The 24,634-nt window shown below is 45.7% G+C and overlaps 1 long non-coding RNA gene across 1 annotated transcript; it reads right to left on the bottom strand.

Annotated features, from left to right (window-relative positions):
* Positions 1 to 18,803: 18,803 nt before the first annotated feature.
* On the bottom strand, positions 18,804 to 24,405 carry LOC144100838 (uncharacterized). Its single transcript, XR_013307859.1, has 3 exons — positions 24,239 to 24,405; positions 20,812 to 20,897; positions 18,804 to 18,857 (listed from the first exon to the last, which is right to left on the bottom strand). It is a non-coding gene; the product is annotated as an uncharacterized LOC144100838 (long non-coding RNA).
* Positions 24,406 to 24,634: the final 229 nt, after the last annotated feature.

Below are 24,634 nucleotides of genomic sequence, written 5' to 3' on the forward strand. Positions count from 1 at the left end.
GTGCTATGTGCAGCTTGCGCTGATAGAAAAGTGCCACTTTCAGCAGCAGCTGTATATTTGTCATTTTTCAACCAGCCAGTATGTTCCGAGCAGTGTAAGTACTACTGGGGACAAAAGTTTCCGGGACACGAGGGGAAAACGTTTATTGTAGCTTCACCTCACTACCCAGCTACCCAGTCACCTAAGTATGAAGGCATTAAACGCCTAAATGCTCCTTCCTCTGTTTCACAATATCAGACTACTCGGTAGCACGGTGGAGCTACAATTAACGTTCGCAGTCCCGGAAACTTATGTTTCCAGTAGTACATGCACAAGGATTTCTCTCCTGTGTCAGTGTTATTTTTTTAGTAATCGAGTTGAAATAGTTGCGTGGAAAGATTCCCTGTGTGTGCCTTTGCAAGCGCCCTCAACGTTAATCTTGCAGCACACCCCACATTCTTTTTTCTAGTTTTGTGGGCGCTTGGTAGGTCACGTGACTGATGAGGTAGTTTTGGCCAGCCGGATGCGATTGACAAAGACTTTCCTATATCCGTCGTTGACGTAAAATGCAGAAATATCTTCGCATTCACTAGCATGACCTGGTAGGTTACACAATATGTAGATTATTAGGGTGTATATGAATTCCAAGAGATTTCAATTGAACGCATTGTTCAACGTAGCTTCTACCTAGGTGCAAGACTTCTCTCATTGGCATTTGTAAATATACCGGCTCCATTTTATTCTTACCCACCTCTGTGCCCCGATGGCTATCTCAGGTGGTAACCAAGGCATGGCGGCACTTGAGCCAAGGCTAGCAGCGAGAAGAGTCAGAATAAACTTTTTCTTTTTCCCCAGTAGCAGCTGCTAAGTTCACCTTGTGAAAAATATTTTTTTGTTAAGCGTTTGCTTCGGGAGCGCAGAGTTTTTGGGAAAGTAGTTCTGGGCCCTGCTACCTCTTTGAAAACGCTTGTCTGTTTTTTGGAGAAAGGGGTCCAGGTTTTAGTAAGTTCAAATGCGTAGTTTTAGCAAAGCTCTTCCACGCGCTGTAGAGTTACTGTATATGCTACTACCTGTCGTAGCATATACTTGTGATGGGCACACGGGTCAGTCATGAACATTCTATCCATGCACATTTGACAGTCCGAGTGATAAGAGATATACAGAGTGTTTCACCTAAGACTACGCAATTTCTAAATATAGACAGAGTTAGAAGAGCGCTTTTTTCGGAGTATCACGGTCAGCGGTGTATTACATCAGAATACAGCTAAGGCGCGCTAACTAGCAGGCTGGTTAACTAATATTGAATAGTTAACTTTAACAAATTTTGGCTGCATCACGCCAAAATACCTGCGCTCTCGAGAAGCTTGGAGCTAAGGCAACCTCTCCAGTGCGCGTAAGTCATCGAAATAGCCCAACTTTGTTGGGTCACAGCGCCGAGGGTAACATCGTTTTCGAAATTATAAAAACTGATATAGATATTAATTGCGGTGGGCTACACACCTCTCAATAATTAAGGACCCTAACAGTAGGTCAAAAAGTTAGCTATTCAAATTAGTTACACAATCTGCTAGTTAGCACATATTAGCTGTATCCTGATGCACTGCACCACTGACAATGCTATGCCGAAAAAAGGGTTGTTCTAACTCAAAAAATCCAAGTTTTAAAAATCCTGTAAAGTCTTAGGTGAAACACCCTTTATAACGACTATTCTCCAATTGGCTGAGCCATACCCAGCGGCGGGCGCTTTTGATTTTCCGAATGGCACCGAACGATCCCCGCGTGGCGGTCTATGTCTCCGCGTCCTTTGAAGTGTCGCGGTATGAAGCAGCCAACCAGTGGCTCGAAAATTGTAAATGGAATTAATAAAAACATAGGGTCACTGACCAAGTCAAAATTTTAAAGAAACGTATACGTTTCTTTAAAAATTTTGACTTGGTCAGTGACCCTATGTTTTTATTATGCCTCTACCTGACCAGACGACGTTTCGTCAAACTCTTGACTACGTAAATGGAATTACTTCGTCGTTTTTCGATACGTACGGAAATGGAAGATTAGATTAGTGTATACCGTTGTTCTTCCATTAAGGCCAAAGGTGAACTCTTTGCAAGTTTTTTGGTAAGAACGTTGTTGTATTCTGGCGCTGCAACGGACATGTGAAGGCGGGGTTGATTCGGCGATGACATAAAGGATACGAGGGGTGCCGAGGGCTCCTGATTAATTTACGCCACCTAGGGCTCTTCAACGTGCGTTGATGACGCACCTTGCTTGTTTGCTGGATGGCTGCCGGAGCTACGGTCAAGATGGTCCCGGGTCTGTTTACCCGGGTGCCTACGGTCAGCGCCCACATCCAAAGCGCCGGTAGCCTTCCTGAAAAGGCAATGAGCAAATCGGGCCAATTAACTGGAAAGCATAACAAGCTCACTCACTTGTGGTAAAGAAAACTTTACAAAAAGGGTCTATTGCCTTCTATTGGCAAAAGTCTACTAAAAGTGTATGGCCATTAATATAAAGATTGTCTATAGGATTTGTATTGCCTATAGACTGTTCTTTAGGGTTTGTCTATAGAGAGTCTATAATACACTTTATATATAAGGCTATGGACAGTATATAGACTATATAGACTGTAGTATATAGACTGTCTAAAGAAGTGTTTGTAAGGGAAAATTACTTGCTTCATCACTACAAAATTCTAGGGCATACAAATGCTCCTAACCAATTGCTTCTTCAGGTTCTCAAGTGAGACAATCGTAACTCAATATTTCATTTCGCACTAGTACGTCAGGTATAATATCTAGACACTGCATAGCGTTTGTGAAAGCCGTCGTAGTGGATGATGCTTGCAAATCAATTTAGACCGCATCAGATTCGTCAAGGATCGCTTGAATCGCAAAGGACGTGGAGCGAGTGCATTTCACATAAATCGAAATGCGTGACTTGCGTGGTGTGGAGTCTTTGTTGATGAAAAATATATGAACATTGTTTTAGAGCCATGTGTCAAACGCTGATTTCTACTAGAAAACATCTCAACAAGCAATCTTAGAAGTAGCAGACAGGCTTCAAAAAGGTTAAAACGAAAACCTTCATAAAACTAAAAGTTGAAAGTTGTTAATAATAGTAATTGGTTTTTGGGGGAAAGGAAATGGCGCAGTATCTGTCTCATATATCGTTGGACACCTGAACAGCGCCGTAAGGGAAGGGTTAAAGGAGGGAGTGAAAGAAGAAAGGAAGAAGACGTGCCGTTGTGGAGGGCTCCGGAATAATTTCGACCACCTGGGGATCTTTAACGTGCACTGACATCGCACAGCACACGGGCGCCTTAGCGTTTTTCCTCCATAAAAACGCAGCCGCCGCGGTCGGGTTCGAACCCGGGAGCTCCGGATCAGTAGTCGAGCGCCCTAACCACTGAGCCACCGCGGCGGGGTGCAAATTGTTAGAGTAACGTTTTGAAGAGACATATAGGATACAAAGGAAACCACATCAGAGTGCTCCGGATTAATTTTCACCACCTAGGGTTCTTCAACGTGCGTTGATGTCGCACAGCACATAGGCGCCTTTAGCGTTTCCCCCCTAAGAAATGCGGCGGACGCTGACATTGAGGTTTCGGCCTGCTGTCTTTCGCGTTTGAATTCAATGCGCTTATAAATCGTGCAATAGAAGGAACGGACGTATACGATTTCTAAATACATTGTTGTCAGTTGTCACAGGAATGCTATTTTCGTCTAGTGGACGTTGCTGAACCCATAGTTCGTGAGGCTTTGAAAGCTGGTTATTAGTTTTTGAGAAAAGGAAAAGAAATGATGCAGTATTTGTCTCCCATCTCAGTGGGCACCCGAACAGCGCTGTGAGGGAAGGGAGGTAAGTGGGAGTGAAAGAAGAGGTAACGTAGTGGAGGGCTGCGAAATAATTTCGACCACCTGGGGATTTGGAAAGAACGCAGCTGAAAGCGGAAGCAACTGTGCCACCGCGGCGGACATGATCTACGCACACAATTAAGTCTGTCTTGCTGAAGACCTGTTGCTCTGCGCAGGCCTGCTGCGAGGTAGTGATGTCTCGCAATTTCCAACATGGCGTTCACCTTGTTAGTTGCCTCGTACATGGTACCGTGTCGCAACTACTCTGAATGTATTGCTAAATTCTATTGTGGCCGTCATAGTTTGGCGGAGTTGCTATCGCCGACGACGCTAATGAATAGAGCCGTAGTACTGTTCCGGTATGTGATAACAGAACCATTACACAGGCGAAAAACAGCCGTCGAAGGAATCTGAAAAAATTAGCGACTGTTCCCGACATCTTCCCTATTGGTGAATCAGTCTGGCACGGCGCGCCTACGGTCGACTAAACTTTTCCTACGTCCTCGAGGCGCTCGGCTGCTGACCCGAAAGACGCGGGTTCGATTCCGGCCGCAGCGATTGAATTTCGATAGTGGAAAAATTCTATAGGCCCGTGTGCTGTGTGCTGTGAGTGCAGGTTAAAGAACCCCGGGTGGTCGACATTTCTGGAGCCCTTCACTACGACGTCCCTCATAACCCGAGTCGCTTCGGTACGTTAAACCCCCATAAACCATAAATGAAATATAGTCACAGTTTGGAACTCACCGGTAACATTGGCCACATCAAAGGAAACGTCGATTGGGCTCAAAGAGTGAGGGAGGCAAAGAGTTGAAATCTCAACCGTCGTAATTACAAAAGCCGCCTTTAAGATCGTGTTCAAAAATATCGGTAATAAATGGGGTGATGTTCGCGTCTGAAGCGTCGGCATTGAAAAATTTGGAGCGTTTGTTCATTGGCAAAAAAAATGGTTGCAGTTTAGCTGAGCTGAGCGTGGTTTAGCGAAATAGTGTAGACATAGAGAGCCACGGCCGTCTCGCTTCGTGCATAGCGACAACTGCAATGCGAATGCCGCGAGAGCGGCGCCCGTTCCTTTTTGCAGCAACGAAAGGGTCACGTGTTTAGTCACGTGGCCACAGCTGCCAAGGCGGCGGTCGGCACGGCGGTGGCGCGCGTTTGCAGCTGCGGCAAGTGACGTGGTATGTCACGTGGCTGCCACTCCTTTACCGCTCCTCTACTTCAAGGTCAAATTGCGGCGCCGATGATCTTGGCTTGACTAGGCCAGTGAAGCTTTCGCTTTAAAATCGCAAGAAATGAGCGAAGTCGAGAATTAAAGCAGCGCTCATATACACAGCCCCATCTTTCCTTTGCCCAGCTAGAGACATACCACCGAATTTGACGGTTCAAGGCGTGAGAAAAAACCGCTGTCAGCAATATTCTACTATTTCTCTCAAAAAGAAAAAAAACCAACATGGCATCAGAACACAACATTGCCATATCCTTACAGTTTCACATTGCCTTATCCTCGCAGTGAAACAGGGAAAATAACCATGCACAGCAGTACCAGCAGAGAAACTATACGCTATGTACCGCTGGAACTCTAGGGGACCCGATGCACGATTCGCCCATGCACACACGCCATGCGTTATTCCACTTATGAACAACGTCCCGTCCAGCTTAGCTCCTTTTACTCAGGTCCACTGTCGGCCTTTGCTATGTGTATTCGACAATGCTTTCTTACACCATGCCCATTAAAATATATTTATGCGAGAGCATAATGAGATGGTCGGGCCATTTAGCGGTGTCACAGTCCTGTGACGTCACACACGATGAAGTCATCAATGAAACGTGGTTTGTGGTCATGACTGAGCAAGAGTGGCGTCACATACCGTGTGGCGTTATCAAACAGGAGGTCGCGAAACCGGAAGTGTAGACCAGAAGTGAGGTCACTGATCAGAAGTGAACGAATATGAATCAGCGAACCGGAAATGTAACGACAACGCCTCTATGAGTTCCATGTGCTATCGCAATCCTGGCAGGACATTCAGCGTCCACTAATTTTTTTTCTTCAAGATGACTACACTCTAAACTATAAATCTTTCCAGCTTTTGTACCTTTTGCACGCAGTTTCGGTTTGGGTTTCAGCATTATAAACACGGTTGCATACATCTCAAGTGACCACTAGCTCGCATGAAGCATACAATTACTACATTATCATAGCTTGTTCTTCACTAACTTCTCTTACGGCTTCTGCAGCAGTTCAGGCTCAGAGCTCGAAATAAATAAAAAAGCAGCTGTTACACTGCTGTTTTTGTACTGATTACGTCAGGAGATATACTCTTCAAACATTACAATCATCAACTGGCAACTCAAACTGAAAAAAAATGCGAAAAATGGCCACGAGATTAAATCGGATGAAGTGCAGATACAGCGAAAAAAAAAGTGTCAGACCGCCAAATTATGGGGTCACTCATCGTCCAGACAACGCCTTACACTCTCAACAAGAACGATGGCACCTTGCACCTTATCTATGCCAAATCACTAAAGACGCTTCTAAGTGCTACAAAAATCTGGACAGGTTCGCCGTTTGCCTCACTGTAAACAAGGAATCCGTAGCGCTCCCGAATAGTTGCTTTTCCAACCATAGTCCTTGACGAGTGACCTCCAAATTTCACTGCTGGCTTGATGGAACACCAGCATTCATTGCATATTTCCAGTCGTCAGTAAAATAAGGCGAAAAAGTGGTTTATGCCTTACAGTGTTTAACGTCCCAAAGTGACTCGGGCTATGAGGGAAACCGTAGTGGTGGGCTTTTCGACCACCTGGGCTTCGTTAAGTGGTCAGTGACATCGCACAGTACACGGCGCTCTAGCATTTCGCCTCCAACGAAATGCGAGCGCCGTGGCCGGGATCTAACCTGCTTTCTTTCTGGTGAGCAGCCGAGAACTAAGGAAGAGTAAAAATTGTAACATCGCTGCCAAAGTTTTGAACCCCGCTAGCTGAATCATTTAACGTAATTCTGTCAATACCTCATGGTGTACATACATACACTCAGAGCTACAAACACCCAATAGGGACGTCTGGGTTTCTGGTAAAAGATTTTTATGCCGCGTTCTGAGCCTCACTTTTCCATACAGGTACCTATGCAGGTTTCCATACAGGTTACCCATACAGGTATCTATACTGGCTACCCAAACAGGTATCCTTACAGGTATCCACGGTTACCCATACTTTGTCTATACTGGCTACTCATACAAGTTTCTATACAGGTTGCCATGCAGGTTACTCATACAGGTTTCTATACAGGTTACCATACACGATACTCATAGAGGTTCCCATGCAGGTTACCTATAAAGTTATCCAGGTATCCATAATTTATCCATTCAGGTTGTTCATACAGGATTTTATACAGGTTACTATCAGGTTGCCCATACAGCTGTCCATACTTTATCCATACCGGTTATCCTTTCAGCAAACACCGCTTACCTCGGCACTGCACTAGAAACGTCGAGGGTGGCAGAGACAGACCATCTCCACGAAAGCGTCCACACGCGATGAAAGTGTGCCACACGAAGCGGCGCACATCAGTGCCATCTCAGCATAGAAAATATCACACTGCGCAGCGTGGACCCACCTGTCTCTTCGTGGATAAGTTCTGGCCAGGACGTAAAGGCGCTGGAGCATGAGGGCCTCTCAGGCAGTAAAAACACGAGTCCGGCGCCATGCCGTCGACCAGCGGGCGCAAGCGTCCCTGCAGCGGCAAAACGAGCAGAATGTTGCGCCAATCAGCGTCACACAGCACGAGAGTTAGGCCAAGCGAAGCGATACAGGCGCGACGGAGTCACAGCTGGCAAAGACGCAAAAATGAAATGTACCTTCTAATGGTTTATAGTTAATTAACTGCTGGTGATATGAACATTCGTACTTTGGGTGATTCTGACCACCGGTGATATCGGCGTGGACATTTAAGTAAACATAACGACATGTGGGGTAAGCATTCTTCCAAAATAAGGAACACACTAAGGAGGTCTACCATCAGAACTACCGTGAGGCATTATTTTTTCATGTGAGACATTACTAGTGTTTCAGGTGTGGAAAAAAAACGTTTCCACTTAGAATCGTCTTGATGATGCCACGACCACGACCGATAAACGCACTCCAGAGATACATGATGCTGTCCTCCTCCGAAACCGTTGCGCCACATGCGTCAGGAGTTCGTTCACTTGCCTACATACAAAAGAACGCCTATCTTGAAATGTAGATACCGTGATTCCCATCCAGAGATTTTTCCTGTACTGTAACCTATCTATGATAAACTTTTACTTGTTTACCGCACCTTTAAGCATTAAGAACCGCGCCCATCGTTCGCCTCGTACTTTTGGAAACCCTTTTACACCTGTTACTCACACCGCAGTTTCAAACCGGCCCATATAGTTGAATTTTATCGTATTATGCAGTTCAGTTGAAAATCTGCAGTCGGGGTGACTAGAATATCCTGACTGGTCGAAAGGGCAGTTACATAAAAAAGCAGTTTCGCTGCAAAGAACAACTGTGCTCAAGTGGGATCGATACGCTTTCTTTTAGGACGGGAGTCGGACACGCTACCATAGAATAAATAATTTTCCATCCCAGCTAAGGGTTTTCAATAATGTAATTAGTCAACTGTTAGGTGTGAGATAAATACAGCCACTAATTATTGAAATCAAGAGGAATAAATGGGCTTTGGCTGGGCATGCAATGCGAAAGCAAGATAACCAATGGTCCTTAAGGGAAGCCGACTAGATTCAAAGGGAAAGGAAGCGTAGCAGCTAGGGGGCTCCAGAATGTTAGGTTGACACATGAGATTAGGTTTGCTGGGATACGGTGGCTGCAGCTGGCAAGGAACGGGGTTTATTGGAGAGACAAGGGAGAGGCCTTGGTCCTGAATTGGACTTAGGCTGATGATTATCAGCAAAAAGTGTAAATAAGTAGCGTCACCAACGAGTAAGGCAGAGTAAAGAAAGTAAAACAACAAAAAGTGACAATCGGCAAATGTGCATATAAAGGCACTAATTCATACTCACACCAGACATTTTGACTATTATCTTGAACAAACGTTACCTATAAGTGAATAGCCGGAGGTCACCGAGGGATACAGTTGTGGAGTGCTCCAAGATTGCACACAGCAAGATTTTTTATTATATTTCAGAGTTTAGTATGTTCCAAGCATCTTATAAGCATGCACTATTGTTGAGACATTTTGCTTAGAGGGCTTTATGCTTGTGTTCATGCCACTACTGCAAAGATAAATTGACTGCACAGCATGCAATCAAATTTTTATTTGAGCCATGAATGAGTTATTAGAGAAAAGCATCGGAACACTACCGGAGAACCCTATTTTGATATCCTCACCATCTCTTCTAAAGTGCGTCACGAATTATGACTTAACCGAGTTGGTTTAAGTACATGAACAATCCCACTGCGTGGGCCTTTTCCTCCTTTCGCTTCCCGTTACAAGGTTAAAACACATTAACCTTGTGCTTAAGGACTGAACACAGCTCTCAGCGACATGCCGCGCCACTAGACAGTGACAACTTACAGTGTAGAGGACGGAAGAGTGTGGGCAGCCAGTGGCGCCTTTCCCACCGCATCTTCACTCGCGACGCAGACATTTCATGCGACCCGGTCTCCTTGGAAACCTGCCGGCCTGCGCACGGAGAATGTTACGTAATTCCACACCATAAATCAGTTCAAAATTTTGGCTTCAAAGAGGTAGCAGGTGGGATCTTGTCCACTAGTTACCAAATGCCTCCGCGAGGACACCTCACGCAAGAACTTCGGTTGTTATTCTGTGCACTGGGGGTGACTGATGGCGTTACATACATACAGGCAGAGTGCATAAAGCGAAATATGTCACTTTTATAAACAACAAGACCTGAAACGACCCAAACCACACAAGAGCTAATCACCCAAAAAACCCTTACCCTTACTTTCTTTTTGTAAAATTGATTTAAATCTATATTTCGTTCAAGGCAAATGCAGGTGAAAGCTATCGTTTATGGAGTCAATTGTCTCAGGGCGACACCGGCTATGAAGGATGCCGCAGTGGTGGCTTCCGGCAAATTTCGAGCACCTGTGGCTTTGTAACGTGCACTGTCGTCATAGAGTACACTGGCCTCCACCGTCTCCACCAAAATGCGACCGCCGCGGCCGAGATCGAATTGGGGTGGGCGGGCCAGGCCAACTATGTACTCTTGTCTCCCAAGAGCAGGACTACGGAAAACACAGCTCTCACCTCCAATCAAGGCAGCAGGAACACAAAATATTAATAAACCAATAATACATAATGTCAAAAAAATTGCGGTTGCTAGCAGGCCATTCAGCTGAACATGCTAAAAGTGATGTAAAATCTCTTCACACCGCCACTTTTCAATTTCGTTTTCACTTAAATGCTGGGGTCAAAATTTTGAGCTCACGGCAAACAGCCGAATTCTCATACTACTGAGCCACTACTGCCACAGTTCAGTAGTGATTTATGGCCCAACCTGACGACTCAATTGTTCTGGCGTCAGGCTGCAGAGCCCAAGGACGCGAGACACAGGCACAGTTTATAATTTCGCATTGTTTGAGCATACGCCACAATACCTGGAACGGCACAAAACACAAAAGACCTAGATCCCTATAAACACGCACCCTTATTCCATATCAACTATGAATGGCCACAAGCCTTTCTGTCCTAAATCTGACATAAATCCTTATTTCGGTCACTACAAATCCAGTTGAAAGCCATAGTTTATGGTATATAGAGTTTAACTTCCCAGTGCGATCCAGGTTATGAAGGATGCCGGAGTGGAGGGCTCCAGATAATTTTGACCGCCTGGGGTTCTGTAACGTGCACTGAAATCGCATAGTACATAGGTCAAAAATGCGCCCGCCGCCGCCGGGATCGAACACGGACGGTGTCAGCAGCCGAGCACCATAACCACAAAGCCACCGCGGCAGCAGTTCTGCGCTAAAATACAGGTTTACTGAACATACAAAGCGTACTTATTCACCAGTGGACGCGTATTTACATTAACAGTGGATAGACAGGAATTCACCGGGTAACTCGGTATGGTACGTTAGGCAGCTAAAATTAGATCAACAGCTGTCTCTCGCTAATTGGTGCTTTATCCTTACCAGCCGGGTCAAGTTTACTGTTTCTTTAATGGAATTGATGGCTCACGCAGTTTCTAGCATACCCTGACGCCCGGTGTCCTTGGGCACCACCGTCCAAGCCAGCGAAGCAAGGCGTGGATAGTCACTGCCCCGTCCGTCATCTCCGGATGTGTGTGCGTGCGTGGTGTACAGATCATAACCATGTTAAGGGGACATAGATGGCAACGCGGATTTCACAAATGGCATCCAAGAATACTGCCGCGTTTGCTGAGCCATGGGTAGGAAATCCTGGCTATAGTTTCGGTTTAAACTACTTCAGCGCACCTGGCGACTGGAGGTGCACTGGCGCGCAGAATTCTTGCCCCCAACGTAACGTTTTCCGATGTGTTTACATCGTGTGTTCGCAATACTTAGGCGCGTATCCGAGAGACTGACTAATCCCAACGTACCCAGGCTACGCAGAGACTTCGGAGGTGCGGTTAGGATGGTCCTGGACCCCATTTCCTGACCATCGCCGACGAGGTGCGACATCCAAAGCGCCAGTCGCCTTCCCTGCGGAGGCGAAGAGCACGTCGGGTTAAGTAGCTCGGAGAGATAACAAGAACGAGTAAACTTTATTCACATTGCAAAAAGAAAGCAAAAACAATTACTGACATCACCTCTATGGAGGTCCATGATCAGCTCTTACTCCTAAAGAAATGGAGCATCGCTCCAAAATCGAGGAGCGTTTCCTTCAGGTTCTAGAGAGGCCAACTGTAAAGTCAACATCTATTTTTGTTGTATTAAGTGACTTTTAACGTCTTGGCTGCAAAGGGGCTGCGAAGGTCGCGGTAATGGAGGGCTCCGGATCAACTTCGACCATCTGGGGGTTCTTGAGCGTGCACTGGAATCGCATAGTGGTAGCGAAGTTTGGCTGTTAACCGGGATCTCACAATTTTGATCACAGCATTTCAATAAAAGTGAAATAAAAAAGTAAGGCTACGCAGCGAGATTGTAGAGTATCTTTGGCACCTCTCAAGGGGCCGAAATGTTTCGAGCTTTCCACTGCGTCTTTCATTGCTCTCAATGAACATACGCGAGTAAACACTCTTTGCCAGAGAGATAACGATCAAACCTTGAAAAGATAAGAACAGTGTCAACAAGAAATGACACCGCAAATTGCCAATTCAACGGACGTGTGCCCTTAGTGGTTATACGAATAAGAGCTGCAACTGGTGCGGCACCACATGCCGATATCTCATTCAGAACATATCGTTGCAGGATATGGGATGTCTACTGCGTAAATGCGACCCGTTGCACTCGCATCAGCGTACGTGGTGAACTCTAGTGAAGGGCTTTTGCTTAGAACGCGGAATAACCCGGTGCAGTGACCATTCATGCGTCGTGTGTCGTGGGGGGGGGGGGGGGGGGGGTAAGCGCTCCTCAGTTTCTAAAGATGGTGAACCATGAAATCCCACTTCGTTTCGCATCCATATCGGTGGCGCATAGATCTGGGTGTTGGCATCTCGTTACGCAGAGCGTTTCCGGCTACACCCTAAACACGAATACACCTACACGGAATTAAACGGTAGTAAGCTGTCCCCTAGCGTAGGGGTTGCGCTAAAGGTCAGATTACTCCCTTTTTATTCCTTTTTGTTTTAGATCATCGCTACGAGCCCGCTTTTCCACCCGATGCAGGCTTGCGGGCTCTGGCCTCATGCTTGCGTGCAGCGTCCTGAGCGGGTCGCTTTAATTTCCCCCTTGTCCGTGTTATGAGATGCACCAGTTACGCCAGTCGCCCGTATTCCAACCCATCACTTTCTTCTTTCACTCCCTCCTTTATCCCTTCCCTTACGGCGCGGTTCAGGTGTCCAACGATATATGAGACAGATACTGCGCCATTTCCTTTCCCGCCCAAAAACCAATCATTATTATTATTAGTCCTAAAGACGCGAGACGGGAGCATGCAGCAGTGGGGAGTGCTAGGACGACATCAAGGACTCGATTTCGCTTAACGTACCACTTTCCTATTGCAGAATGGGCTTCTGCGAGTCGTGTATGCCGGCTGCGAGTCGTGTATGAATAGACGTGGACAAGGTATTCCACAGGAATCCGTCGACTTGTGACGATGCCTGGCATTGATGGTGCCAAAAACGCATGAACATGGTAAGAGCAGCGATAAGGCAGGAAAACTTGAAAGCCCTTAATATATAGAAATATTGTACACATCTGGCTTAAAGGATTACTGTTCGCTCGTAGAATCCGCACTCCAGTATCGTTTGTTGGTCTGCTGCAATGCGACAAAGCAGAATCTCACCTCATTGTTTATTGCAAAACAAAAAACACGGTTCGCGCCATTTATTGCCTACAGACTCATTATAAAGTGTTTTAGAGACAGAAATACTTCGTTTAAAAGAAGATTTCACTTTGTACTGCTGTGTTTGTTTGCAAGGAAATATGAATTTTCGATGCAACATTCATAAAACATGACACACTCAACCTCAGACACGCACGTCGTAGAACTCGTCGCATTAGATCTCTGGTTTGCAGGTGACCTCTATGTTGTTTCGGTTGTTATCAATGAATTGCCTTTCATCCGCACCTTATCTCAACAACACGTTAATTTAAACGTGTTGCACTATGTTATTTCAACTCTGGTACTTGACATTTCTTTTAATTACCTGATTGACTAGAGGAGTTATTTTCTATGTCCTTGATGCGTTGTCATTTTCATCGCCCAGAGCCTCGTCAGGCAGTCTATCTGCTTTTAGCTCTGGGCTCCAGGGTTTTTTGATACTTAAGAAAATATTCGAATTCCAAAAAATGCGGCTGTTGAACCGGAGGGCAGCCATCTTGAGCTAACACGAGATCCCGCGACGTTTCCGTGCGTTAAGGCGCTCCGCTAGGCCACGCTAGCTGCGCTGAGCCAGCGCGTTGGCGGGTGAGCATAATGCGCATGCGCACTTCAGCGCCCGCTTAGTAGAGAGTAAAAACCGGTCTTAGCAATGCACCTGTGGTCTCGGCAAGCTGCACCAACTCGAGCTGCCCCGAAGGAGCTCGTGCCGCTTGCAGAGGAGCTCCAGTGGTCTGCAAGTGCAAGCGAAGCGAGAGTTCCAGTCTGAAGCATCGTGCATCATCTTCAGACATCAACACAAGCAATATCAACCTTGCTGCTAGTCCCAAAATATTGCAGTTATCAAGAGTAAAATACGGGCTCACTGGCAACGTTTCACAAGGTCACTCTGCGCATGCGCGCCTCTTGGCCTCCAGCTGCACTCATCATCATAATCATTAGCCAGACTACGCCCACTGCAGGGCAAATGCCTCTCCCAAGTCTCTCCAATTAACCCATTCCTTTACCAGCTGCATCGACCCTTTGCCTGCAAAATTCTTTATCTCCTCCGCCAACCTAGCTAATCTTCTGCCGCCCCCTGCTGCGCTAACTATCCCTTGGAATCCACTCCGTTACCTTTTAGGACCAGCGGCTATCCTGCCTTCGCATTGTATGCCCTGCCCTAGCCCATTTCTTCCTCTTGATTTCGACTAGGATGTCCTTAACTCGCTATGCCCGCTTCCGGTCTCTTAACGTTACACCTATCGCTGCTGTGTCCTTAACTTAAGCTAATTATGCCCAAACAGATTAAGTGGCATTATGTATCTGAGCAAAGGTGGCTTACCAGCGCGCAGTAGCCCTGGAATGGCTCACCTCTGGATACCACCGTCCAGTCGCGACGCAGTTATTTTACACGACCGGCTCACTCCGGCTGAGCTGCGCAAAGAGAATCACTGGAAAAAAGTTTTACGCATCTCTGTAAGGAACCAAAGTTTACAGAAGCTAAAAAATTTCAGGATTGCACTGAAGTCTGCTTAGAGCAGAAATGCAAAAGGCTTTTCCTCTCCGCTTTTTCTTCCATTTTTCCTTTATTAATATTTGTTGTTGTTTGAAATTTGGCTGTTTTTCTTTTGTCTTTTATTTTTGTTTATTATTCATTTTGTTTATCGTTATTTTTATTATTTTATTCTTTTAATTTGAATTGTTTTATTTAATATTCCATTTATTATTTTGCAGTTTATTTTTATTTTTAGTTTATTTTTACTTTCTTACTACATTGTTTTCCCACCAACACATTCATTCAACATCCGCTTTATATCCCTCTATATAAGACGACAGGATCGTGCGGACAAAATTTGTTGACACGTTTTGCGGACACTTTTTACACTTTTTGCTGACGCGAGATAACCATATAATGCCTTCGCATTAATAATTGGCGGATAAAGAGCAGCTGCAAAGAAGGAGCTTCATCCTTAGTGCGCGAGCGCTAAAACCCTTGATCTCAGATTTTGTCCATGTTAATCTGTTCGAATCATCCGAAACATCTCTCCGTGACCTTGAGGTCGCTCTGGAAGAGCAACGTCGGAAGAGTGACAACAGTCGACTGTAGCCTTGATACTAAACAGCAAGAACAGCTGCGAACTCTGTGGTTTATTAGAAACTGAACAGAATTTGGCGAGGAACCATGTACAAATAGAAGCGCCAGCTCTGCAAACGTACATGGTACACAAACGCATGTATTCTCTTACTGGTTATTTCTCGCTTTTTAATTCAAATGGATTTTAATTAGAACAATACGCAGTTTTCAGCCTGTAGTGGAACACTAACAGAACCAAATCTCTCTTGGAGGAAAAGAAGTCGCTTTGGCTCAACTCACCTGAGCCAGAATATACAGAACGAAAGCATGATTAGACACGTTTTACCTTTGTTTCATCTTTACTGTTGCAAGACTTCAGCGAGAACAAATTGTTTCAGCGAGAGCAAATCACGTGATTCATCACATGTCATAAGGGCGAGAGCCAGCGTCCAGAGCGGCGGTGGGCGCAGCCGCGTACGTGACTGCCAAACCAAGCCAAGCGCAACAGCGAATCACGTGACACCTCACACGGCACAACTGGCGAGGACGAATCGTCGAGCAGCAGCCAGCGCAGGGCCGGACGTGAATGCCAAGCGATCAGCTGTGCGACGATGAAAATGAATATCCGAGGCACCTGCCATGCGCGAATTTGCACATGCGGCACGCCTCCCGTTAGAGGTCAAATCTAAGAGCCACATGACCTTCAGGCACAGCATGGGAGGAGTCACGCTGTTCTTTCGAAAAGGAAATTCATTGCAGTGCACGAGCGAGCAGACGCCCCGGAACAGATTCCAAACTTGGTCTGCCCTTCAGTCTAAGCTGGCAGAAAATATCTTCTGCCGCTGCCGAGTGGAATAACTCGCTAATTAGGAGCTCGCAATGTCTGCCTTTTCCAAAACCACTCTGCCTATTGCGCACTTGCTTCATGAATCACATATATGGGGATATGTTACCTACTGCGACCAAACTGGTGAATGTCAGAGGACCTGAAGCATAAATTCGTTGCCATACAACCGGAACATTCGGGCATCGCAACACGAACGAAGCATTCTAGGCATGAGGGCACGGTACTTGCGCATGCGGCATCAGCAACGGTTCAGTCCGGGAAGGCCCGAACCTTGGGACAGGAACACTGACTCTATACCACGAGTCACAACGAGCCAAAAAGCTTGAATAACCCGGGTGGTTGTGCGGGACTTGTCTTTTGCTTATTCATTATGAATTGGAGCAGCAGTTACACCCGATGCTTAAATAGCAGTCACGCCTCTTAAGACGATGCATCGTGCTCTCCCTACACTATCTCCTATTTATTAAGGCACATATTTTGTAGTTTTTTTTTTAATGGGCGCTGTTCAGGAAGAGATTGAGCTTGATGATGGACGATGTTTTCAGCGCGCCTGTTGCAGTCTTTGGATGAACAGTAGTTAAAGAAAAGACAAACGCTGGCGTTCTCGGGAAAATTTATTCGTTAACATAATACCACAAGAGTGGTTACCACGTTTACTATACACCTTCCTTGTTTTGTCCTATCAGTAGTGGTTGTGCGGGACTTTTCTTTTGCTTATTCATTGTCAATGACTGTTTAAAAAATAACCGGATTGCCCTTAAGTCTGCAGATGCGAAAGCCTGCCCTTTTCCTCTTCTTCTCCCTGCATTTCATTGAAATTTTGTCACGTTTTTATTCATTTTATTTCCTAATTATCTGTTTCTATTTAAGTCTTCATTTTTTATTTCTAACGCGGGTTTATTTCATGACGCCAGCACGCGTACCGTGACGTCATCGGGTGACGTCCAGGTGTTATGTCGAGGTCCGTGACTGTTGTAACGTCCAGATGTTATGTCGACGTTCGTGGCTAATGTGAGGCCTGAGTGTAATTTTTATGTTTAAATAAATTACTAATGACAACTCGTCAACCATATTTTTCCCGCGGCAAGATCTCATCACGTGCTAACATTATCAAACTTTTGCGCATTTATCTTCACAGAACGACGTAACCGCGCCGACAAGTTTTGCGACCCGAAACATGGGACGTAGCCTTGTAATGCTTTCGTATTAAAACGGCCGAAACACTACGGTGGCCAAATGATGTGGCGCTCTGGAGGAAGCTTCCCTCACCCGTGGCAGCTGTCCCTCTCTCCTTCCCTATTCCCGGTGGATGGGCGGCCCATGGCAGGCGCCAGCGCCATCTTAGACACCCACATGGTGAATGCACTTCGGCGCTATCGTGGCCATGGCTGCACCTTTCGCAGCGGTATCCTCCTCCTCTCGGTCGGTCTGCGCATATAAGAAAGAACGCGTATCATACCGAACAATTCCGGAACAAAGCATTTTTTGTAGCGTGAGCTACACTGGCCGAGGTTGTGCAGTTTCGCGTGGCTCCTGGAGAGCCGTGCTGCTCATGCGCGACAAGCACTGACGTCACACGGCGCACAGCTGGCACGCCGGAGCAGCCGCCGCCACGCGCGCCTCTCCGGTCGGCGCATTGGAGAGCAGTGATTTCATAGCCGTCAAAAACGCACTTGCGCCGGCGCGTGCCCAGCTGTGCGCCTCCGTTGCGCAGTAGCCAAGTCTGACGCGGCGCCGGAGCAGCTTGACAGTGCCTCTCATTTTGTCCGCATACGCAGAGGTATCTGTGGGGGTATACCTATAGCGGGCCGTTTACCAGTGTGGTATAGCCGTGGAGAAGTAGAAACGAAATTGCTGCTCCACCCGCCGCGGTGGCTCAGTGGTTAGGGCGCTCGACTACTGATCCGAAGTTCCCGGGTTCGAACCCGACCGCGGCGGCTGCGTTTTTATGGCGGCAAAACGCTATGGCGCCCGTGGGTTGTGCGATGTCAGTGCACGTTAAAGATCCCAAGGTGGTCGAAATTATTCCGGAGCCCTCCACCACGGCACCTCTTTCTTCCTTTCTTCTTTCACTCCCTCCTTTATCCCTTCGCTTACGGCGCGGTTCAGCTGTCCAACGATATATGAGACAGATACTGCGTCATTTCCTTTCCCCAAAAACCAATTATTATTATTATTAATTGCTGCTCAGCGTAGCTCAAGCTACGTTTATCCTGGCATAGCCGAGCTAAGCCACTGCTAATTTTTTGAACAGGAATGAGTTTACGAACGCCCTTTTCTATAAATTGTAAGAATTGCCTATAGCAATAGATCTGCAGATCTCCCGTCGACAGGCTTGCATTTTCATTTGCTATTAAGGTTTTTGCTTCCGTCAAAAGTGTTTCCCACTGGTCTTCTACGCACTCTTCAATGCTAGATTGAAGCGATGGAAAGAAATTTAAAAGTAAGATTATCCTGCACACAGAACGAATGGACCAATACCTTCAATACTTCTATAACAGTGATTTAAAATTTTGCAATAGGCAAAATGTTTGTCGAAGAATGTGGGACATGCGTTCTGAATGACGTGCTAGAACATGTCGCATTGGAGGTGAGGAGTTCTTATTGCTGGGTTTATTCACTTACCTCCGTGGGGCATGGTCGTTGCTTGATGAGCCTGACGGTAGACAGGGCTGTTGCCTGCAGTCAGACGTACGAGATGACGGTTAGTTGCCAAAAATGAATGCCAATATTTTCGTTGTCGTGGTAAAGTGAATTTGTTCTCGAGTTACTTTTGTCTCGCGCTCTATGTTATACTTTATTCACCACACATGAGCCGAAGACCAACAAACTACGTTTGCTGCGAAATAAATGACCAGGATGCAAAAACACAAAGTAAAACTATGTTTTACTTCAACAAAAATGACATCAAAGACGTTTTTTGATTAAAAACGATGTTTGTCAAAAGGAAGTCTAAAGTTGTTCAGTGCAAGCGGAAGACTTGACGGCAGTGTCTGTAGGCCATACACAGTTTACTAATCCTATTATTCGATCGTTGCTTTACAGCTATTAGCTCTTGCCGGGCGCCCGATCTTGTTATTTTCGCCATTAGCTTTAATTTGAAATCAAGAAAGCTTTGTGGGATCCCGCATATGGATATTATAGCGCCAACAGATCGGCGCTGGGACGCTGGGGCTGCGCATCCTTGGAAGGAAGCGGCTGAGGGGTGAGGCGTAAAAAAAATTCTTTTAAGAAACTCGCATAGAATGTGGCACCGGTTTTCGTTCTAGGTAGTATTGAAAAACAATTTAGAACATTAATCGTCCTAGGATACACGCATAAAAAATATACACGCGCTACCATTCTTTTTCTGTGGTATGAGGTTGACAAATGCCGCGAATACGAATCTACGCTTAACTTCAGTCCCAAGCTTCTTATATAGCAAATTATCAATAACAATAATACAATTAACGCAATCTTGATTTCGGCCCAGGTGGTTTCCGCTTTCCGTAGTGCTGTAAGTTATGGGGTGGAGTACAGACCGTAGCTGCAACGAGTACAGGGTTCTAGTTCATAGCCTATCGTTGAAGTCGGGTAAGTAGAACTTGTCGGGCCAGCTGGTGCATTATAGACGCGAAGAAAACTGCGGAAACGAGACATGGACTCGTTTGCGCAGTTCTTTCTTTGCATCTATGAGCACGATTTCTCTTGATTTCTACACTGCATAATTAATAAGCACTTCAGATGCCACTATGTGCATTTGTGTACCGCGTGCATGCAGGTGAACATTTGCGCACATTTCTGTGCACTGTTGCTCTAACAGCAGATAAGTCACGATTGCGTCGATTACAAACATTGTGGTACCTCGTGGCCGGTGCCCCATAGCTTGAAGCCCATCGACAGCTGTGCCTCATTGCCACTCCTATCTTGTGTTTCTTTTTCAACCCGCGGATGTGACTCGCATTTACGCTTGCTGCTACGTTTTCATCCGTCCCGAACCCCTCAGAATTTGCCTAAAAGAAATACGACAGAGCCGGTCCCACATTACAGCAAATATTGGTCGTCCTTTCGCTACGACAGATTTTTCTGTAGTAATGCGAAGTTTCGTGTTGTTACAGAACTGGCTCTGTCGTTACGACAGGAGACTACTGAATAAACAGAAAGTCCAGCCGTTACAAGAATTTCTGGTGTCAGGTCCAAAAATACTACAGGAAAATCTATAACAGAAAATTTCCTGTTCTGTTTTTCGATGGGGCAGCCATAATAGCAGCTGCCACTGCGTCCAATGTGCAAATTTGCTGGCACTGTTCTTTTATGATGGTCAGCTGTGCATATATATTTATGATGACGCTGTGTGTCACACGCAGGTGCCTGAGCCACAACAGGTAGCAGGAGGTTTGGTTTCAAACGCAGTCGCAGTCTGGTCACATGTAACTCAAATTCCCCCGTAATAAGATAGGCACAGCATTTCCTTGTTTTCGGGAAAACATTAAGGGTTGAGCTCAATTTAAATGATGCTGCATTTTCGACAGCAATGTGGTTCTTAAACGTGCGGCATTCTAGAATGCCCCAGTGCAGAGTCTTCGCAAAGTTTCGCCATTGTTACATGCACGGGTGCTGGAGAGAAGTATCAAACGCAATGTCCTTTACTAACCTACGTTGTGCTCGCCGGACGCCGGGGGGCTCTGGTCAGGATTTCCGTCTCACTGGCTGCCTCCCGCAAGTCGCGGGGCAACTTGGCTGCGAAGGTGAAGAGCATGCCCTTTTACTAATTCGGCCTTAAGACACGATGATTATGGATGAAAAAAAAAAAGATGTCGCCGATTACACAGCTCTATGACAAATGCCTGATTTTAAATAAACTGCGCCTCTTCAAGTCTGTTACGAAGAACCGGTTTGTTCTAAGTCCGCGAGAAGTCTAATCGCAACTCATTATTTGATTCTGTATCACCCTGATAGGTGCACGCTTGGGTAGGTCACGGGGGAAATTATAGAGAAGCAAATCTGTTAATTAGTATTAGATTTCAGCTCACCTTGCTAAGCAGGTTCCTCTTCAGACATAGATAAAAATGTACTTAATTGTTAGAAGTACGCGTGCGGAGAAGGTGACGGAACAAACGCGGGTTAATGACATCGTAATCGAAATCAAGAGGAAGGAATGGGTTTGGAAAGGGCATGTAAAGTGAAGGCAAGATAACCGCTCGTCCTTAAGGGTAACGGAGTGGATTCTAAGGGAATGCAAATGCAGCAGGTTGCGACAGAAGGTTAGGTGGGCGGATGAGGTTTAAGTAGTTTCAGGCATAGGGTGGGAGCAGCCGGCAAATGTTCCGGTTAATTGGAGAGGCATGGAAGAGGCCGTTGCCCTGCAGTATGTGTAGTCAGGTTAACGATCATGATGACGACGATTCGTCATAAATGAGGCGAAGCTTTTCCTTGTCTGCAGAAAAATTTTAATGAAAATTTTGATTTTAAAATTTAATTTTTAATTTTACACTTTCAGGAAAATTTTAAAATTTTTGGTTTCGATTCCACAAAGCGAACGATGATTGTGACATGTAGCTGAACATTTCGTCACGTGAAGGACGGGAAAACTGCAATACATGCGCTAGTACATAGTATTTACTTACTACAGCGCTTCAAATAGCCTGGTTTAAGAGCTGGGATTACAACAAACGACGTATAAGCAGTTATAGTGTCGTTTTTTTTTTGTTCCTCACGTGCCCTAATTAAAGTTAAACTACGAGGCCCAATCATCGTTCGGTTGATTTAACCGGAATAGGATCAATAAGAAATTCAATTATAAATTATTTACTGGTTGTAGGTGAATGCCGCGTTGTGTTCCATGTATGCCAATGGCTAGCGCATCGCTTGAAAGAAGAAAAAACGCATGCAAAAATATGGTGTCTATGCGCAGTGCCATCTCTTGGCGCTCTGACAACTAAGCCCTCCATGTTGCTTCGGTTGGAAATGCGCTGGGTTCGAAATGTGAAATGTCTATGCACTGTTGAGCTGCGTTTTGCACTCCTAGCACACTGTGTTGCGTACGGGAACCAGGTACGTTTCAGTACCTCGCTTTATTTTCAATTATTGCAGTTTTCAAGATTGTGACTGGAAACTTTAAGTAAAGCCAAGTCTGCAACTGTGAAGAAAAGCGAATCCTTTATCGCCGACAGGATCGTCGATTTCGCAGTCTTCCCACCTAGAATATATAAAGATGCGGGACTGAGAATAAAACTGTGAAATTCAAATCAAATTTAAAAGTGCCCGAAAGTTTAATATAAACGTAAGAGACACCTTAAAATTCTGTAGTTTGCAATGCAAAGCGGGGACAAGAAAACGCAAGAAATCGTGCACTGACTTCCTACTTTATTTAAAAATTCACTTCAGTTATTCTTGTGTTCAAAAACTTCTAGAAGGGCTAGAAAGCTCTCTCGGCCGGGGAGCTTTTACAAGGTCCCCAGCGCGCTGTTTTCCTCTAATTTCGTGCGATCGCGCCCTCATGTTTTACGCGTTCATGCGCATTTGTGATGCAAGAGAGACTATAACACACTGTCGTCTGAAAGTTTTATTTTTTCAATATTCCTGCCATCGATGTCCAAGGCAGCGAAAGCTTGCAAAAAGAATTCGGAAGGTACTTGAGTCTGCTTACGATCTGTGAAGGCGAAAGCATCAGTGCGTTATTGTGAGGTTTCGACCTCAATGCAGGTTGCGCACTGAGAAGTGAAGACACGCCTCCGAACGCTGATTCCACAAACACTGCATCCCCCCTGTCCTCTATTCCTGTCCCCTCACCTCTTTCATTTCATTTCTCCATTCTGCCTGCTATCCTTTATTTCCGCTGCCCCAGCTCAGGTGCTTCAGTATCGATGGCAGATGCCGGGGCTAGCAAAAATCTTTTCCTTCTTTTTTACTATTATTTTCAATAAAACCACTACCACCGCCACCATCCACAAAGATCCGAGTGAAACACTAGGACACACTGTTCGAACACCTATCGCGAGCTGGCCTACAACCTGACTAAGAAACGGAAGCTATATGCAAAGAGAAATTGTATTAGACCACCCGCAAGGGTGCACGACTAACGGTTTTGTCACAATTTGGATACTAAAATTGGTTTTTGAGGAAAGGAATGGCACATTAACATCTCATATCGACATCTCGGTGGACACCTCAACCTCGCCTTAAGGTAGTAGATGCAATGTCTGTGAAGAGAGACAATTGAATGTGCATATGTCATCGGTTAGAACCCCTGTCGCAAGCTAGCCTTCAATTGACTAAAACATGTAAGCTATATGCAAAGAGAAATGCTAAGACACCACCCGGAACGCTGTACCGTGAACGGTTGCTTATAATTTTGGTGCGAATGTTTTGGGAATCCTGCCACTACACTGAGGTCAGCCAGCGTTGGATAAATCTATAATGCTATCGCAGCGCTGTACTCTACAGGTAGAATATTTCATGGCTAAGAATGAACAGCGTCCTTGTCGGCGAGGGATACAAAAAGAGGACTCCACGACGCTAAAGGGGCCCATACACGTCATCACGTCATACTCTTAAGGCGGAGCTTCAGTTTCCTCTGAACGTTTTCCGTGGTAGCGTATAGAGCTCGTTCGGTCGAAAAGCCGTCGGCGTAGTAGTAATCAGCACCGCGTGTCGGAATAAACTGAATTCGAATTTGAATGGAGGCCATGGGCTGGCCATTAAGTTGCTACCAATGATGGTTAATAATTGGGGCTGCGTAATAAAAATCGTATCATGAAAATTTGCGGTGCAAGTCATTGATGATTGATTGGCATGTGGTAAGTTATGACGAGTTAATGAAATCTTTGTAATTAATTGAAAAATTAGAAAGAGGGAGTTAAAAGGTGTCAAAATGCTTAGAATAAAAAGTCAATACCTCTTAATCATAATTTATTATAGAGACATCATGCAATTCATCAATTAACTAAAACAATTCAAAGAATGAAAAATGCCTTTAAATGTGCCAAACTGCTCAGAATAGGAAAGCCTAACCCACTACGCTATCGCGTCATACCGTTAAGGCGGAGCCTAAGTGTTCCCTAATGGTTTTCTCGTCTCACCGGGATCAGCTTCCTGCGGCGCTTCCTGCCATTTCTTCCACCCCCGCTGTGGGGAAGAGGCGAAAGAGGCCGCTTGCGTCGCGGCTCACACCCACGCGACGAACGCACGTTATACGCGGTGGCGTCCTTGGGAGCTCCTCAAGCCTTCGGGGGCGATTCCTCGCCGCCGGCTCTCCATGTCTAAAGACAAAGAGAACGTCAACAAAGTGCTTAAAGTCATCGTAGTAACTGCGATGTCAGAGTAGGATATAAATTAAAGGAACAGCAGTTGGCAACAGAATACTATGGCCAAAAAAGAGGGCAATTCCGCCGCATGCTAATGATAGCAGGAAACGAAGTTAAAGGTGCACTAGAGAGGAATTTGAACTCTTCTTTTTACCACGGGAACTCTGTCTA

Source organism: Amblyomma americanum, chromosome 8, assembly GCF_052857255.1.
Source record: "Amblyomma americanum isolate KBUSLIRL-KWMA chromosome 8, ASM5285725v1, whole genome shotgun sequence".
In the NCBI taxonomy this organism is placed as follows: domain Eukaryota; kingdom Metazoa; phylum Arthropoda; class Arachnida; order Ixodida; family Ixodidae; genus Amblyomma; species Amblyomma americanum.